The following is a 17,925-nucleotide window of genomic DNA, read 5'->3' on the forward strand; positions in this document are numbered from 1 at the left end:
AAATGACCAACACAAAGGGAAAGAAGAGAGGCACCCACTATGAGTTCTCTAAGCCTTTTAGAAAACATGGAATAGTTCCTTCAGCCACATCCATGTGAATTTACAACAAAGGTGATATTGTAGATGTCATGTTCGAAAAGGAATTCCCCACAAATGTTCCCAGGGCAAAACTGGGAGAGTCTAGTGTTACCCAGCATCCTGTTGGCATTGCTGGAAACAAAGAAGTTAAGGGCAAGAGAAGTAATGTACACACTGAGCATATTCAGTCCTCTAAGAGCTGAGATAGCTTCCTGAAATGTGTGAAGGAAAACGATCAGAAAAAAGAAGGAAGCCAAGAGAAATGTTCTTGGTTTCAACTGAAGTGCCAGCCTGCTCCTCCGACAGAAGCACATTTTGTGAGAACCAGTGCAAAGGAGCCTGAGCTGCTGGAACCCATTCCCTATAATTCATAGAGTAATACATGTAAAAAAAAAAAAAAAAAAAAAAAAAGACCTCTGGGCTGTGAAAAAAAAAGTTATTAAGGGCTTTGGTGGCAGCCCTCAGGTTTGGAATTCATGGAAGAACACTGGCAGTGGGAAGAAAGAGGGTGCAAGGCAAGACTCCAGTCCTGGAACAACAGCAATACCAACCACGGCACTCAGAGGACTGAGGACTAGAGATGGACATAAAGTCAAAGCAAGGTCAGCCGCTTACAGCTTATGGAAAGGATTTTAAGAAACAGATCAATGTCTCCGTTTCTTTATCTGTAAATCGTAGATATCCACCTTGATGTGTTGTGAAGAGGGGGAAATGAGTTAATACATGTGAAGCCTTTAGCACAATGCCTGGCATATAGTAAGCACTATGTAAGCATTAACTATTACTATTTAAACATTTCTGTAGAAAAGAAATTGTGTGCATTTCATTCTAAATCTGGCTTCTGGCTCCAGACCAAAAAACTCCTTCAGTACAATAGCCTTTGTTAGTATCCACAGGCTGTTTATTGTCCCCATGTTATCTTGGATCATTTCCACATAGTACAGAGGGGCCAATAGACCACCATCTCCCCGGGGAAAAAAACATTCCCATCACTCCACCCTGTGCGTCAGAGATATTATTCTACCTAGAGTCACAATTTATAGAAGTATTTATCCATCTGAGAAATTCTTCCCAGAAGTAACCTGGATTAAAGAGGTAATTTGAAACTACATTATCCCATCTCTCTCTCTCTATATATATATATCTCACATTATATGTATTATATTTATTTATAATATGAAAGTATATTATTTTCAAAGAATATATTCAAAGATATAATGTATTATGTATATTCATTATAAACATTAATATGTTATAGATGATGCTATTACAATGAAGAGATGTAATAGTACCTCTTACTAGTTGAGATGCTACTGGGTCAAGTGTTCTGTGTGTTTTATCTCATCTTATTTCCTTATATCCTGAGAATTTGATAAAATAGGTTGCTTTCCTCTTTTTACAGCTGAGGAAACCAAGGCTCAAAACTGAAGTTGGGTGTTTTGTTCCAGGTCACACAGGCTGTACTAGGTAAGTCAGTAATAGCGTCTGATTTGTCCATGCCCTATTCTAATGGAAAATTCCCAGCCCACCTCCTCTGTTGCCCAGGAAGCCATTTTTGGTACTACATGACTCCACTGCTTCCCCTTGTTACTAACTAGAGTGGATGCCCCCATCCAAAGACAGCCAAGTGTATATAGAGATTAGTTCAAGGACATATACAACTGGCTCAACAAGATCAGATGGGACAGCAAGAGTCTCTCTCTCTATTTTGAAATAAGAAACACAGAGTTTGCCATTTGAGAGCAGAAAGAGGTGGCAAAAAGATGTATCAAGAGATGACACAGATAGAGTCAGAACCATGCCAAGTTAAAGCCATTTGCAAGCCAAACTTCTGAAAAGCAAAAACTGTAAGTAAGCAGAGGGACTTGGAAGGTTAAAGAGGAGACTGAAGCTGACATGTAGAGAGTAGCCGAGACAGGTCACCCTGAGACTGGGTGGAGAGCCAGGGGCTCCTGATGCTCCTGGGGCTGCTCTGAATCTGGATCCATCTTCTAGCTCTAGTTACAGCTCTGCTCTTGGATTTCAGAGAGATTTCTGCCTAGATCCCACTTGTCTTGAAGTAGCTTGATAGAGACTTTGCTCATTATATTCACCTGGGCCTCGCTGGGACAGAAGCAGAGCAGTGCTGAGATGCTCATCTCTGACCCCCCACATGCTAACCACTGCACTACCCTTCCTGCGTGGACCAGGGTTGTTGCCAGGTGCCAAGGTGGGCCTCAAAAAAAGATCAGAAACCATAGCTGCAGCCAGTGCTGATTCAGTTTTGCTATTTATACCCAACCCTACAGTGGACTTTCCAAATGAAAACTCAAGGAGTAAATTGGAAACAGCAAAAATTCCAAAGAGTGGGTTTTGTCAATAAAAGCAGCCCCAAAATGTTTGCTTACTGCTAAGTACACGAGGAAAGCTACAGAATGGTAGGTACAAGATGCTTCTATTTCTGCAAACATAATAGTGTATGAAAATAGATAAAAGGCCAGAAGGAAAGGCATTCATTCATTCATCAGATGTTTCATGAGTATGTTCTAGGTGCTCAGGATACAAGGGTGAGCAAAAGGAGACACAGTTCCTACCCTCGAGGATATTTCAGTCTAGTGAAGGAGATCAACACACACACTGCAATCATTCTAAATGTTTGAGGGAAATGTACTTGGCGGAAAACTTTATCAGGGGCAATGTGACCCAGTCAGAGAAGTCAGCGAGGGCTTCTCTGATGACTGAGCTGTGATGGATGAGTATGCAGTACCCGCATGAAGCGTTGTCCAGGCAGAGGCCATAGCATAGGCAGAGCGCAGTGAGGAGGGACCACAGCAAGTATAAGGAACTGGAGGATGGCCGTATGGTTGGAGTAAAAAAAGTAAAAAAGGTTGGGAGAGAATGGTGTGGGATGGAGCTGGAGAGGTAGGCAGGGCCAGATCATGTAAGGTCTTACAGGCCAGGTTAAGGAGTTTTGTCTTTACCTCTGAGAGATTCGGGGAGCCAGTGAGGATTGAGTGTGTAAGATATAATCAGATTTGCACTTTGACAATAGCTGTCTCTGTATGGAAAACAAATTACTAGGAGCCAGCATGGATAAGCAGGAAGAAAAGGGGTCCAGTGTGGAGGCTATCACAGTAATCCAGACGGCATCCAGATGGGAGCTCATTTTACTATTCTTTTATATTTTAAATTTGAAATGTTTGGAGGAGTGTTTAGGGAGCACGTAATCTCCAGGGAGCACACAATCTCCAGCATGGATGGAGAACGAGGCTTGAAAGGTGCAGCTAAGAACAGGCTCAGAATCACTCTGAAGGATCAGCCCGGTAAGGACACCACTTTCCTTATGCCCGAGTTAAGATGCTGCAGTCGGGACTTCCCTGGTGGTCCAGTGGTAAAGAATCTGCCTTACAATGCAGGGGACTCTGGTTCAATCCCTGGTTGGGGAACTAAGATCCCACGTGCCTCGGGGCAACTAAGCCCGCGTGCCACAACTACTGAGCCTGTGCTCCTCAAGTAGAGAGCCCACGTGCTCTGGAGCCTGCACCACGACTAGAGAGAGAAGAAACACGCATGCCACAACTACTGAGCTCGGGCGCCTCAACTAGGGCCCATGTGCCACAAACTACAGCACCCACGTGCCCTGGAGCCTGGGCACCACGACCAGAGAAGAGAAAACCTTCACACCATAACTAGAGAGAAGCCACAACGAAAGATCCCACGTGCCTCAATGAAGACCTGATGCAGGCATAAATAAATAAAATAAATAAATAAGAAATCTTAAAAAAACAAAACAAATTCTGCAGCTTGCTTCACTGACACAGTACAGGGCAGGGATGCCACTGCCAGAGCCTCACCCGGGACTCAATCTCACAACAAGCTCCCAGCTGAGTAAATAAATCCAGCAGAGATGGTCACCTCTGGATGTACCCTTAGAATTAAAGTGTGAACCTGAACAGCTAAGGGTAAGACCGTAGCATAGTGTAGGGTGTAAGAGTTGGGGGACGGGGACTTCCAATCAATCTCATTTTGAAACAGCCAGGTGGCCTTCTCACCCTTAAAACATTTCATCTAGGGTGAAAAAATGTGAGCAAGTCTGTTTGACATTTCAAGCTACAGAATTTCAATACATCTTTAGATGAGAGATGAAAAACAAGGAAAACATTGGGTCAATGAAGTCTACTCGTTCTATATCTCCCTTTCAAGGGAAGCTTTCATGTATGTCTCTGGATATATCATCCACATTATCCAGAGATTCTCAAATTAATCTAAATTCTTTTAAAACTTGACATACTGGAAACCTGATACAATAAATATGATTCAGTAGCTCTGATCTTTTATGATTCTCAGAATATATGTAGAAACATTTTAACACATACCAAAAGCATTCAGGAAGGACTTTTAGATGATCCCCATTCTGGATTAACAACACTGCTGCTCAGAATTGTGGATATAATAAATGAGAAGATAAAATATTATTAAAGGGTACCATGTATAGCCAATAGTCTGTCCATCAACATACTTAGTCATCATGTTAATCCTTCCAGGTACAAATATAGCAGGAAATATTGAGGGGGACAGCACTCAAAAGTAGAAGTTCATGCTCACTTTTGAATCTCACACTGCCTTTTCGTAAATTGTCTCCTTCAGTATGGTGTGTGGAAAGGTGAAGTTATAGTAAACTAATTTAAACCAGGGACTGGAAAACTTAGCCATCACTTTCTCAGAGGGATAATTGGAACTAGAGTGCTTATACCTGGAGAGAGGATCCTAGTGTGGAGAGAGTCAGGAGATCTGTCACTCCATTCTAAGGGTCTAGGGGCTCTGCTTGAACAGGAAAGCAGAAGACCATTAGAAAGGACCAAACTGGAGTCAGAACGACCTGAATTTTAATTCCAGTTATTGCATTTCCCACAGTGTGGCCTTGACAATTTGCTTAACTTTGCAGATCCTCAGTTTCTTCATCTATAAAATGGGTTACCCATCTTATAGCATTGTTGTGGTTATCAAATGAGAGATGATTATGTAAAGTCCTTAGCACCAAACCTGACATACCATAGTGCTAAATAAATAACAACTATTATTAAATAACAAAAGTTTCAAACTCTAAGCAAAAAAGAGCAGAGACGTAAATTCCCTCCAGACATGAGAACCATTTGGGCCACTGCCTGACTGACTGACATGTAAATTATGTCTAGCCCTCTCAAAATAATCCACCTTAACGGAAAGTCATTTCTCTGTCTGAAGTCGACAAAGTACACTCCTCTTGCTAGGCTGCCCCTTTCCCTGCAGGCTCTGTCCTGGATCATAGACAGGTCCAAGATGACACTGATGATGGGGAGTTGAAATGGGCCCTTTTCCAGAATTTAAGTTTAATCAATATGTATTAAATGCCAAGCATGGGCCAGCCACAGTGCTGGACACTAGGAGATACAGAGGGGACTAAATATCCTCCAGCCCTGCCTCAAGGACCTCCCAGCCTAATGAGGCCAACACGAGAACAGAAAATCTCTGCATAGTACGTGGAACATGCAGGCTACTATGAGAAAATAAGACACCCTAAATTATATGAAGTTTTAAATCCAATCTTCATATATTTTCAACATTTTATTCTGTTCCTCAGTTTAGTTCTTTTCCTTAACAATTAAACACTCAGCAAATGGGCTTAAGTCCAATGTACATTCAAATGAGGAAACAAAGTCTACCTCTCTGTTTGCTTCAAAAGTTGCCCTCTTTGTCTCGAATGTGCTAAATTTGTGAGTTCTACAGTCCTCGTCCCTGGCATCAGAGGAGAGGTACCTAATACGGTCTGGAGGAGTCTATGCCAGAAAGGATCTTTATGTCACACTCTCTGTGAGAGTCACATTGGGGATTAGGGCTTTCAAAGTATGAATTTTGTGGGGACGCAATTCAGTCCACAGCATTCTGCCCCTGGCCCCCAAAATCCACGTCCTTATTGCATGGAAATTACATTCACTCCATACCAACAGCTCCAAAAGTATTAACTCATTCTAGCATCAGCTCTAAAGTCTAAAGTCCAAACTCTAAATATCTAAATCAGATGTAGGTGAGACTAGAGGTATGACTCATCCTGAGGCAAACTCCTCTCCAGCTGTGAACCTGTGAAATCAGATAAGTTATGTGCTTCTAAAATGCAATGGTGGGACAGGCATTTCCATTCCAAAAGGGAGAAATAGGAAAGAAGGAAGGGGTGATAAGTCCTGCAGGAAAGGCAAATTGCATTAGATCTTAAGTTTCGAGAATAACACCCTTTGGCTTGATGCCCAGCCTTCCAGACCCCCTGGGGCAGCAGCCCCACCTCCACAGCCAGGGTCATGCCCACAAGTCTCCAGTACTTTTAATAGAGAGAATTTAATATAGAGAATGTTTAACTAGGTAGTAAGGAATTGTTAACTAAGCAACCGAAAAGGCAAAAAAAAAAAAAAAACCAAAAAACAAGCAAACACCACTAAGCTACCACAGAGGTAGCAAAAGCAGGAAGGAGTTCATAGCCCGGGGAATCCAAGGGAAGAGGTTGGAATTATTAAAACTTAGGGATCTGGAGGAGGGTACCAATGGATTGGGACCCAGACTTCTGAAGAAAGGGGGCCAGCCAGCAGGGGCCCTCTGCAGGGATGCCATGAGGTTGGCTTTGCAAGTTGGTAAAACCTCAAACTGGATTGAACTGTATGTTACTTGCTAGGGTGGCCAGAACAAAGCACCACGAACTGGGTGACTTAACAGAAATTTACTGTCTCACATTCTGGAGGCTAGAAGTCCAAAATCAAGGTGTCAGCAGGGTGGGTTCCTTCTGAAAGCTGTGAAGGAAGGATCTGTTCAAGGCCTCTGTCCTTGGCTTGTAGATGGTCTTCTCCCTATGTTTCTTCACGTTGTTTTCCCTTTATGCATATCTCGGTGTCCAAATTTCCTCTTTTTATAAGGACATCAGTCATATTGGATCAGGGCCCACCCTCATGTTAACTTGATTACCTCTATAAAGACCCCATCTCCAAATAGGGTCATATTCTGAGGTACTGAGAGTTAGGACTACAGCATATGAGTTTTAGGGGAACACATTTCAACCCATAACAAACTGTTTCTGGAATGAACTACCTCTGCCAGAGCGAAGGAGCAGCATTGCTGGATGCTGGTGACAGGAACAGGGCGCCAACCAGAAATAAACCAAAAGCAAAGAGGAAAAAGTCCCTTCTTCCTCATCTAGCCCTGCAATCTCCCTCCGACGTCCCTCATTGACAGAGCCTAAAAGAAAGCAGCTGGCCAAGGAAGAATGTTATTCGCAGAATGCCAGTCCCTGCATCACAAAGCAGAATACAGACGAGTAGGTTTGAAGCTGAGAGATGATAGTTTAATAACCGACAGAGCACTGAATAGTTTGTACTTATTAATCACTAGCATCAGAACTTTTCTTTTCATTTTCCACACATTTTATAATATAAAAGGAAAAATTGCAAAAAAATATTTAATGGAACAGACATACTGGCTATGCTGTTAAAGCTGTACTGACGGCCGGTGGGCTGGAACATCACCTGCCTCAGCTCACATTCTTCTGTCCACTGATATACAGCAGTGTATGGGTGGCCTTCAGAACTGAACTGCTGAAGGCCAACGTGTAATACGTATGGTGTGTAAGAAAACAGAAACATTGGAAGTCAAGTCGTCAGCAAGTGTTGTCTCCATTTTGTAGCTCAGGAGGTGAGAGTTCAGAAGGGGAGGTCATTTGCCCAGTGTCACACAGCAAATAAGTGATAGAGCATGGATTTGAGCTGGGGCCTGATTCTCTGCACCTAATCTGCCAAACGAAGATGACAGTACTTACCCAGAAGAACTGTTCCGAGGATTAAATGAGTTAACATGTGTATTGTGCTTAAGACACATCCTGGCAAGTCCCAAGAGTACAGCAAATGTTGGCCGAGTCTGGGGATTTTTCTACCATCCCAGGCTGTCCCGTTACACACAGTCATCAAAACTTTGTGGCATTTGGAGGATAGAACTGCAAAGAATAGAGATGGGGTTGGGAACAAAATTCCTTTAAATTTTTTAAAAATCATAATATATTTTGCTATCCAATCTTTCTGCAGGGAGTCATGCCTTTTGGACTCCCAGGATCTAGTGACAAACATTGATGGGGCAACAGCCACATGGTCAACACTGAGACAGAGAGAGTCCCACCTTCAAGTGACAAGCAATGACAACACAGAAAAGGGCTGTGATGGAGGACATCTAGTGTGGGAGCCTGTATCAGGGAAGCCTGTTGTGGACTTGAGGAAGAGAAAGCTTTCATGGAGGAAGTCACGTTTAAGTTGAAATCTGAAAGACAAGTAGGAGATTGGTAAGCATTTCAAACATAGGCGAGAACTTGAGAAAAAGTCTAGAGGCAAGAGGGAGCAAGGAGTATTCAAAGAACTGAAGGAGGCTGACTGTGGCGTGCAAGTTGAGGTGGGCAACAGACAAAGCTGGCAAGATCCCCAGAGCCTGTTCCTGAAGGACTATGTGAGCCACAGGACCCTGGACATTACCTGGATGATGGTGTAGGACCACAGAAGGGTTTTAAGCAAGTGAGGGACCATTAGACATGCACTTTAAGAAGATCAGCTCTGGACGCAGCATGGGGGATGGTTTGGAGTGAGGTAAGAGGGGAGGTGGGGAAATCAGAAAAGCTGCTACCTGCCAGCAAAAGCCAGATGAGAGTTGACAGAGGTCTGAGATAGAGAAGTGTCTGGGATGGAGAAAAGCACATGGATTCAAGTAATATTTAAAAGGTAGAGCCCACAGCATTTGGGAGGTGATTAGAAGAAAGGAGTGAGGGGCAAGAGGAAGAAGAAAAGAGAGAAATAAAGGAAAACACCCAAGTTTCTACTTTGGGCAACTGGATAGATGGTGATATCCTTTACCAGGATAGGGGCACAGGAGGCAGAGCAGGTTTAAGGCAGAAGAAGAAGGGTTTAGGTTGACGTTTAGGGGTTGAGTTTGAAATGTGAAAGGGTCATCCCGATGGATGTGATCCCTAGGTAGCTGGATTCTTTGTAAAACATCACATCTTATTTTCCCACTTCTACTGGTGACCAGTCCCACTTCTCCAAGCAGCTGAGCTCTCTATGAACCAACCAATAAGTGCCTTGAGTACCACCTGCTATCTAGAGTATTATTAGCCTCTCATTTTAATAACCGATACATTTAAATTTGCTCCCCTCCAAAATTCATTCTTAACAAGAACAGGATGTGGGTGTACCCCACACCTAATTATATATGTATTGTGAACTCTATTTAAAATGAGACCATTGTTATTCAACTGTTAGATACTTTCTAAACCCATACCGATTTTGTGCTCTTTATTTTGCTACCACCAACTAGGATAGAGGGTCCCATTTTTTTTGTAATGTTGTCCTGTCTTATTATTCTTCACAAAAGTAAACACTAAGAAATGGAACACAAGTTATTTGAATTTTTATTCTTGAAAGGAAAATTCTAAGCTTCACAACATCAAATCAGATTTCTTAATCTGAGAATATGGCCAGCTTAGATTCAGAAAACGTAATGGCTAGAACATTTACATAAGTGGATATTACTTTTAATTCAGCAATCCCTATGTACAAGGCTCTGTTGAACAAATTTTGGCCTGCTTTGGGGGAAAGATACCTAAGTGTAATTCTGGTCTCCTCCACAATGGGTCAAGTAGCAGCTGCAGTGGAGGAAGCGGTGAAGTTTTTTCAGGTGTAGGCTTCTCCCAGGTGGGAGCTGCTTTCCCCAGAAGGAGCGGTGGCCAAGCCCCAGGCAGAACATCCAGTGGGACTACACCTTTGAAGACTGAGAGAATAGGAAAGCCATAGCCCACCCAATCCAAAGGAATAATATATGTTGAGAGGGATTCAAAGAAGCCACTTCCTCCAGGAAGCCTTCCCTCATTCCATTCAACCCCGGTTACGTGTGCCTCCCATTTGCTCACATAGAACCCAAGTGCGATGGCACTTGACACCCATTGTTGGAAACATGTGTTCTAGTGCCCATTCCTCCACTACACCAGTGTGCAGTGTGAGGGCAGACACTGTGCCTTGGACATTTGCATCTCCCTAGTGTCAGGCACAGTAGATACTCAATAAAATCGGATAAATAAAACAGTGAATGCCCTCGACACATGTTTCTCAGGCAACTGTAACATCAATAAAGACACTCTGATGCTTAAATACATAAAAACATGTAATTTTATAAAATCTTATTAACTCAGCTCTACTATTAAGGCAAACCCCAGCTCCCTGTAAATTCCTTTTAAAGAAGGAATTGTTTTAGATGTGCTCCACATAAATGTGGTTTCACTTGATCAGCCACTATGTGAAGTTTACCTTTTCTCCTCTGCTCTGATCCACCTCCATGGGGCACCATTCATGCATCCTTCAATTCACGCGCATTTACTGACTGCATACTCTATGGCAAGCGTTGTGCTAAAGGCAGGATGCGCAGCACTGAACATAATAGAACCAGGTCCAGGCCCTCATGGAGCTGAGGCCTGGTATCCACTGGCACCTACCCACCTCCAGAACTCCAAAGACCCTGAGACTGTCACGTGGGCATAATACATTTTTATCTTTAAGCTCTTGAAAATGTAATGTGTTGATAAGGCAAGCCCGTGCTAATTCAGGAATATCTAGCGGTTTGCCATCCAGAGTTAAATAACAAGTCTGCTAAATATTTTAATTTTCCCAAGCCAACAGGGAACTGATCAATCCGAAGGGATTCATACTGAGGCACATCCAAGTTTCCTGTGGCCTCCCTCAGTGTGGGCACCTCCCCTGGGATGTCCGCCCTGATTGCCGTCTTAGAATAGCCAAAGGGAGACAATGATGCCCACGTCATGCAGCATCATTTGCTAAGGTCTTTCCATTGCCTGCTTACAGGCTGCCCTGGTGTGAATTCGGGAAAGGCGCCCCCTCTGGGCAGGCACTTGAGTAAAAGGCCTCCCTTCCTCCCTAGCAGATATAGCCCCACTCAGGGGTGCACAGCTGGGGGAGGGGAGGTCAGCCAGGATTTCAGTCCCAGCGTGCCCCCTCAGCACAGTCCCACGCTGAAGCCCTGTTACCAACTCCCTGTTCCATGCACCGGGTACAAAATGCATTAGTGCATTTACATTACGTGTGTTTAAATTAACGTTCCTAACTAAGGAAACCAGTTTTTCTGGGAAATTACTGAACTATATGGAAAGCCTTTCCTAAAATCCCAGCAGAAGCCACAGAAACTTTAAGCACAATTGAAACTCATTAAACTTTTTCCAAGACTACAACTCATTTCTGCTAAATAACTAACTCTTCAACACCTGTGACTTCACTGAGCTGTGAGCAATTCAGAAATGGAAAACGAACAGAGCCTCCCAGTTGTGCGTTTTGGGACTAAGGCCCGGCACCTCCCTGGACAAATATCAAGGTCAGTGTTCCCCACAACTCGCCAAAGTCACATCACTGAGGAAGTGCAGCCTGGTAGCCTTTGAGTCTCTCAGAGCTTGAACTCCCAGCAAGTCATTTTTCCCAAGCAGCAAGTCAATGAATCCCCTCATCCTAGCCACTCATTATATAAAAATAAGCCATTCGCTCTAGCCTTTGGGTTCAACCACTTCCAAATGCCCATAAACTGGTTATAGTTCAAGCACAGGCCTGAGGAAAATGCATAATCTTAATCATCTTCTCCATCACACCATTCAATAAACCTCACTTGAAATGTGGCCCTAATGTCAGCTGGGGTAGCCCTGCCCCCTTTAAGATCTAGATAAGACAGACTCAAATCCCAATTCCAGGTCCTGTGGAAAGTCCAGGGCTCTCCTGAGATTTCTACAAATGGGGCAGGGCAGCCCTGATTCCCAGCCTCCCCGGAACGGGCTCTCCATTCTGCGCTCTAGGGTTGCTCCTTTATCCTGGCCCTAGTGCAGTTCACCCAGGACCAGCCCCTTCACTTGTGACTCCGAGAAGTGACTGTGAAAATGAGGCTGCCATGGGGAGAGTAATGGTCCCTCAGACACCCGGCACTGGGCAGATCTCCCGACCCACTCCTAGTCCAGACCTCCTGGCCTTGCTTGTGCCTCTCCCTCCTTCTCCTCTCCCCTCTTTCCAGTCACCACCACCCCCTGGTCCAAATTCTCCTCTCAGTTTGAGAGGAGCCATTCAGTACCCCTTTCCCAAGCCACCCCAGGCTCAACTTCCTAAAGCAAGCCCTTCAAGGGGCTCAGCTGAACAAATAGGCCATATGAGTGTTTCAACAGAGGCCTTGATTTTATAGGTTTTTTTCTTTAACAAAATTCACCATCCCTGAAGACAGCTGTGGTTTCAGAGAGCCATCTTCTCTTTGCTTTTGTTTTTCCGATGAATGGCACAATGGAAATCAGGCGCTTGAACTTCCTTCTTCAGCTTGATTAAACAGTGGAAACCATTTTTCTCTCCCAGACCAGGTGTCTGGTCTATGGTAAGTGCATTCAACTTTTCCAAGCTTAAAGTACTGAAATTGCAAATCAGCAGGTGGTTTAGCCCTACTGGTTTAGAGTGCTAGCTACCTAGGGTTAAAGACAGAAAGAGTTTAGTTTAAAGTCTCGGTTGGGCCAGGGCCCGAGACCTGGTCCCCTTTGGTTGACGAGCTCCGTGGGACACAGCCTGTCTCAGGAGCGCTGCTGCACAGTGGCTCCTGCCCACCTGGACGTTCGATGGGCTACACGTGGCAAAGGGCCAGCCTCGTTTACTCTTGTGGCTTCTTTGGGTGACAGTCATTTTGTTGTTTCCTCTGATCCTTCTCTGCCATCCCTCCTCACACATCAAAAGCAGAAAGGGGGCAGCTTCCAGGCTCAGCCTTCCATCTGTGTACCCTGTACAGCTACTTTAAGGCCTCACACCCACCCCCAGAATCACACAAGCCCCACAGGGAAGGGAGACTTCTGCATAAACTTGCTGTTCACATCCTTTGTTTTGAACAAGTCCATTCTGATGCTGCTGCTTGTTTGGGGGATGATTTTTGATTCTCCACCCTGGCCACGTGGCCTCAGACTGCTTCAAGCAAAGAGCCCTCCCTACCTGACCTGCCGGGGATCCTCATGCCCTGGCCCCGCTCTTGTAAGTAGAACATTCTCCTGTCCTGAGAATGGCATCGGGCCACCATGAATCCACAGTCCCAGGCCCAGGAGTGCTTGCTCCTCCCTGGTTCCCTTGTCCCACCCCCTAAAAGCCCCCAGCAATACCTCCCCCCAGGGCTGCTAACGCAGCCCTGAGAAGAGGCCTCAGCCACGTAGGCTGAGCACGGACAGCTGCGGCAGCACTGTCACGGGGCCACTCCTTGCCCAGTTGCCGTTGTTGGAACATTTTCTGGCAAATGAATGCAGCTGCTTAATTTCTCCATGCAGTTTGTGCTTCCATGGCTGTGACTCTCGGCGGAGGCAGAATGAGTAGTGTTTTGGTTCCCTGCCTGGTGAAAGTGATCCACATCCAAGGACACATTCCTTATGTGATATGTACTGCTTTTTCAACTATCTCTGGCAATGGTGAGCTCAAACAGCAGAAAACGCCACTGCTGATGGCAAGGATTACGAAAAAGAGACTCTGCGGCTCAAAGAGGTCATGCTGTCTGGGAAAACGCCCCCACAAAGACATGCAGAAATTTTCTTCCAGACCTTTGGATGCCTGCAGTCGTGAAGCCAGCTGGAAGCCAGGCCCAGTTTGGGGCAGCGACAGGGAAGAAGGCAGCAGCTGTTACAGGGTAAAGTCAGACAAAATGCAGAGGGGGCCAAGAGGCTGGTGTGAGGTCAGGCAGGGTCAGGCAGGACATGGATCAGCTCAGGCCTGTAAAATGCCCGTGAGCTGCGGACTTACAGGAATGGCCCATCTAAGCACTGTCAAAGGTGAGAAAACTCACTGCAGGGATCTAACGAGACTTCCTTCATAGAACGCCACCACCAGATCCATTCTCTTACTCTCTGCTACTGCGGGCTCCTTCAGGGAGGTTGAAGAATCCCTGTTTCCTGTTATCAGATGATTTTACTAACAGGAAACTCTTTTTCCTAGTTGGTGGCATATTGAATGAATGAATGGATGGATGGATGAATGAACGAATGAATAAGAAAGCAAGAAGTATGTGCAGGTGTATTTCGTAGATAGAACCAGTAGCAAGGATTGAGTTTAAGGCCAGGATTTATCACCCTCCCCAAACTATCTCTGAGGACCATACTGACTGTTGAGTTTCCAATGAGGTTAGGGGTATGATTTTCATGGACCGGTACCACAGCAACAGTACTGATAACGTGATCATTTGTCGGAGAGCTGCTGCTATGTACCAAACATTGTGTCGTACGCTGTATTAAATAGGACTCTTGTGTGTTCTGTGCAAGCAACTTTGAGAAGAGTGTTATTTCAGGGAGTGGATGTGATAGCTGTTCTGTAATGCATTTAAAGAAGTGCTTAGGGCTTCCCTGGCAGCGCAGTGGTTGAGAGTCAGCCTGCCGATGCAGGGGACGCGGGTTCGTGCCCCGGTCCGGGAAGATCCCACATGCCGTGGAGCGGCTGGGTCCGTGAGCCATGGCCGCTGAGCCTGCGCGTCCGGAGCCTGTGCTCCGAAGAAGTGCTTAAAAACACACATAATAAAGATGTTTAAAAGAATTGTACATGCAGGATACTTTGAGAAGAGTGTTATTTCAAGGAATGAGAGTGATAGCTCTTCTGTAATGCATTTAGAGAAGTGTTTATAAACATTTGTAATAATTATGTTTATTAAAAACTGGTACCCACTTGGGACAAATAAACAAAATCACTGTTTTATTTGTATTTTTTTAATTTTTTATTTATTTATTTATTTTTGGCTGTGTTGGGTCTTCGTTGCTGCGCACGGGCTTTCTCTATTTGCGGCAAGAGGGGGCTACTCTTCATTGTGGTGCGCGGACTTCTCATTGCGGTGGCTTCTCTTGTTGAGGAGCACGGGCTCTAGGTGCGCGGGCTTCATAAATTGTGGCTGGCGGGCTCAGTAGTTGTGGCTCACGGGCTCTAGAGCACAGCCTCAGTAGTTGTGGCGCATGGGCTTAGTTGCTCCACAGCATGTGGGATCTTCCCAGACCAGGGCTCGAACCCGGGTCCCCTGCATTGGCAGGCGGATTCTTAACCACTGCGCCACCAGGGAAGCCCAACAGTGTTTTTTTAAGTGAAAAAAATAATAGGGCTTTTGTTGTTTCAAGTAACAAAACCCAACTCAAGTTGACGTAAGCATAAAAAAAGAAATTGTTACAGATACAAGGAGATCACTTTGAACCCATGACCAGGAATGCCCTTAGGCTTTCCTAGGGCAGGGAATGAACCAGTAGATGCTCTTTTCTCTTAACATCTGATTTATTATTTTTCTCAGACTGACTCTTTTAACTTCTTTATCCATGGGTAGAAAACACAACTGCCTACCACCCACATTTATGTGCAATCATTTCATCTCTCATAGCAAACGATTACCCAGCGCTTGAGGGGATATTTAAGATACATTCTTAAAGGGCTAGAAAACAGAGGCTTTGAAGAAACCGAATGACATGACAGGGTAATTAACATAGTCTCATGGCCTGTGGAAAATAGTTTTCCATTTGTCTAGGAAGAAATTGAACTGGCCTAGAATGCCATTCCCCTGTTTAAACTTAATCTCTTAAGTCATGATTCAGCCTGCCATCTTATAACCTGCTACTTCTTGGTAACCTCCTATCACTTGGAATTAGGTTGCTTTTCTTTCCAGCATGGATCGCAGGTGCCACCAAGTCTTAAAATACACTAATGATATGTTGGATGTCAACCGTGACCCAAATTCACTGGAAATCAACTTCTTTAAAGCACTTAGCTTCTCTAAAAGGCTCAGATCCTCCAAGGTTTGCAGAGATGTGTCAACAAAAAAATTAATCAATAGTCAAACTAAGAAAGAAATGGAGGGGGATTCCCTGGCTGTCCAGTGGTTGGGACTCTGAGCTTTCACTGCCAAGGGCCTGAGTTCAGTCCCTGGTCGGGGAACTAAGATTCCACAAGCCCCATGGCCTAAATAAATAAATAAATACATACATACATACATACATACCAGGACTTCCCTGGTGGCACAGTGGTTAAGAAGCCACCTGCCAATGCAAGGGACACAGGTTCAAGCCCTGGTCTGGGAAGATCCCTCATGCCAAGGAGCACTTAAGCCCATGCACCACAACTACTGAATCCCACACGCCTAGAGCCCATGCTCCACAACAAAAGAAGCCACCGCAATGAGAAGCCCACACACCGCAAAGAAGAGTAGCCCCTGCTCGCTACAACTAGAGAAAGTCCGCACGCAGCAGCGAAGACCCAACGCAGCCAATAAATAAATAAATAAATAAATACCCAGTGTGATTTAAAAAAAAAAAGAAAGAAAGAAATGGAAGTTTTATTCCAGCCAACCTGAGGATTATAACCCAGGAGACAGTCTTTCAGAAAGCTCTGAGGACTGTTCCGCCTTTTAGAGGTCAAAACACAGTTATACAATTTTTTGAGACAAAGGGTTATACATCAAAGTAACATACTGACAGTTTACATAGTCCAGCGAGGTGAGTAGTGGGTTACTGTGACCCGTTACAGGACTGAGAAAGGAAGGTTATCTCCTAAGGAGTTACCTTTCTTGGGCAAGGAGGAAATGGCTTTTCTTTTTCTTTTTTTTGGCAACTAGGCGTTCCTGTGTCTCCTAAGGGGATCTAGTTAATGTATTATATAACACAAATGCACAATACACACTAAAGGGGAGGGGGTAGTGGCTCAAGAAGGCAGAGAGAGAATTTTACCTTTAAAATTTTTCTTGTCCTGCCTTAAAAATAATTTTATTTCATCAGATGGGAAGATAAAGGTAAGCCAGGCTTTGCATTTTATTATGTTTATGAAGCGTTTTAGCACAATGAGATAGAAATTGAAAATCTCCCACCATAATGACCATACCATCATTTGTCGGGCCCTTCCCATGTATCAGACGCTTATACGCAAACAACTTTGCAAAGATAATTATTTCTTAGATAGAGAAATCAAGATTCAGAGAGATTAAGTGACTTGCCCAATCATTAAGCCAATAAGTGACATAGATAGAATTTGACCCCAGATGTCTCTGACCCCAAAGCCCATGAGTTTTCCACCATACCATGCTGATCAAACAGTCATTTTCATCTACTGCTATTTGCAATTTGAATTTGTTGTGGAGGAAAGAATGGAAGTTTTAAACATAGGGTAGTATCCCAGAATTTCTCATCACTTCTGTGATTCACCACACCCCACCCAAGTCACCTTGGATTTTCTACCAGTTGGGTGTACATGAGATATTTTCAGCCTTAGGAGGTCTTGAGGGCTCCAGTGTAAGCAAGTGTCCTATCCCCAAGGAGGGAGGTCTTCATCTGGGCCCTGAAGGACTGAGGGATTTGTCCTTCAGTCTGGCCGTTATAGGGAGGAATGCTTAAAGTGTTGCCCTTTTTGTCATTCTAACAAGATTTTCTTGGAGAGAGGCTGCCCAGGCCTTAAGTAAGTTTCCTTCTCTGTCATATTCTGACTGCAGAGAAGACAAAACTAATCACTATTAACATCTATCCTCCCCAGACCCTGAGGATCCTGTCCCCCTCTTCCTAGGTAAAATGTGGGGTGAGGCAGTGTCCCGCTCAGTTGGAGGAAACACCACATTGAAGTGGCATCCTCCCCTCTGAACAAGTTTAGGGCCCTGTAATTTCTCTCTGGGCTCTTCTAACTCAGGTCCACGTGGTTCCTCCAGAGGATGACTACTCACTCCTGGATGTTGCCCCTTTCATTCATTTATTCACTGTGTATTTACTGAGCACCTACTATCTGCCAGATACTATTCTAGGTGGCAAGAATACTG

The 17,925-nt window shown here is 44.5% G+C and overlaps 1 long non-coding RNA gene across 1 annotated transcript; it reads left to right on the forward strand.

The window, feature by feature from the left end:
* The first annotated feature begins 1,051 nt into the window (after nucleotides 1-1,051).
* On the forward strand, nucleotides 1,052-12,477 carry LOC137224450 (uncharacterized). The gene is made up of 3 exons (XR_010943343.1): nucleotides 1,052-1,173; nucleotides 1,481-1,545; nucleotides 12,440-12,477. It is a non-coding gene; the product is annotated as an uncharacterized lncRNA (long non-coding RNA).
* The last annotated feature ends 5,448 nt before the right edge of the window (nucleotides 12,478-17,925 follow it).

Source organism: Pseudorca crassidens, chromosome 5 (genome assembly GCF_039906515.1).
Source record: "Pseudorca crassidens isolate mPseCra1 chromosome 5, mPseCra1.hap1, whole genome shotgun sequence".
Taxonomy (NCBI): domain Eukaryota; kingdom Metazoa; phylum Chordata; class Mammalia; order Artiodactyla; family Delphinidae; genus Pseudorca; species Pseudorca crassidens.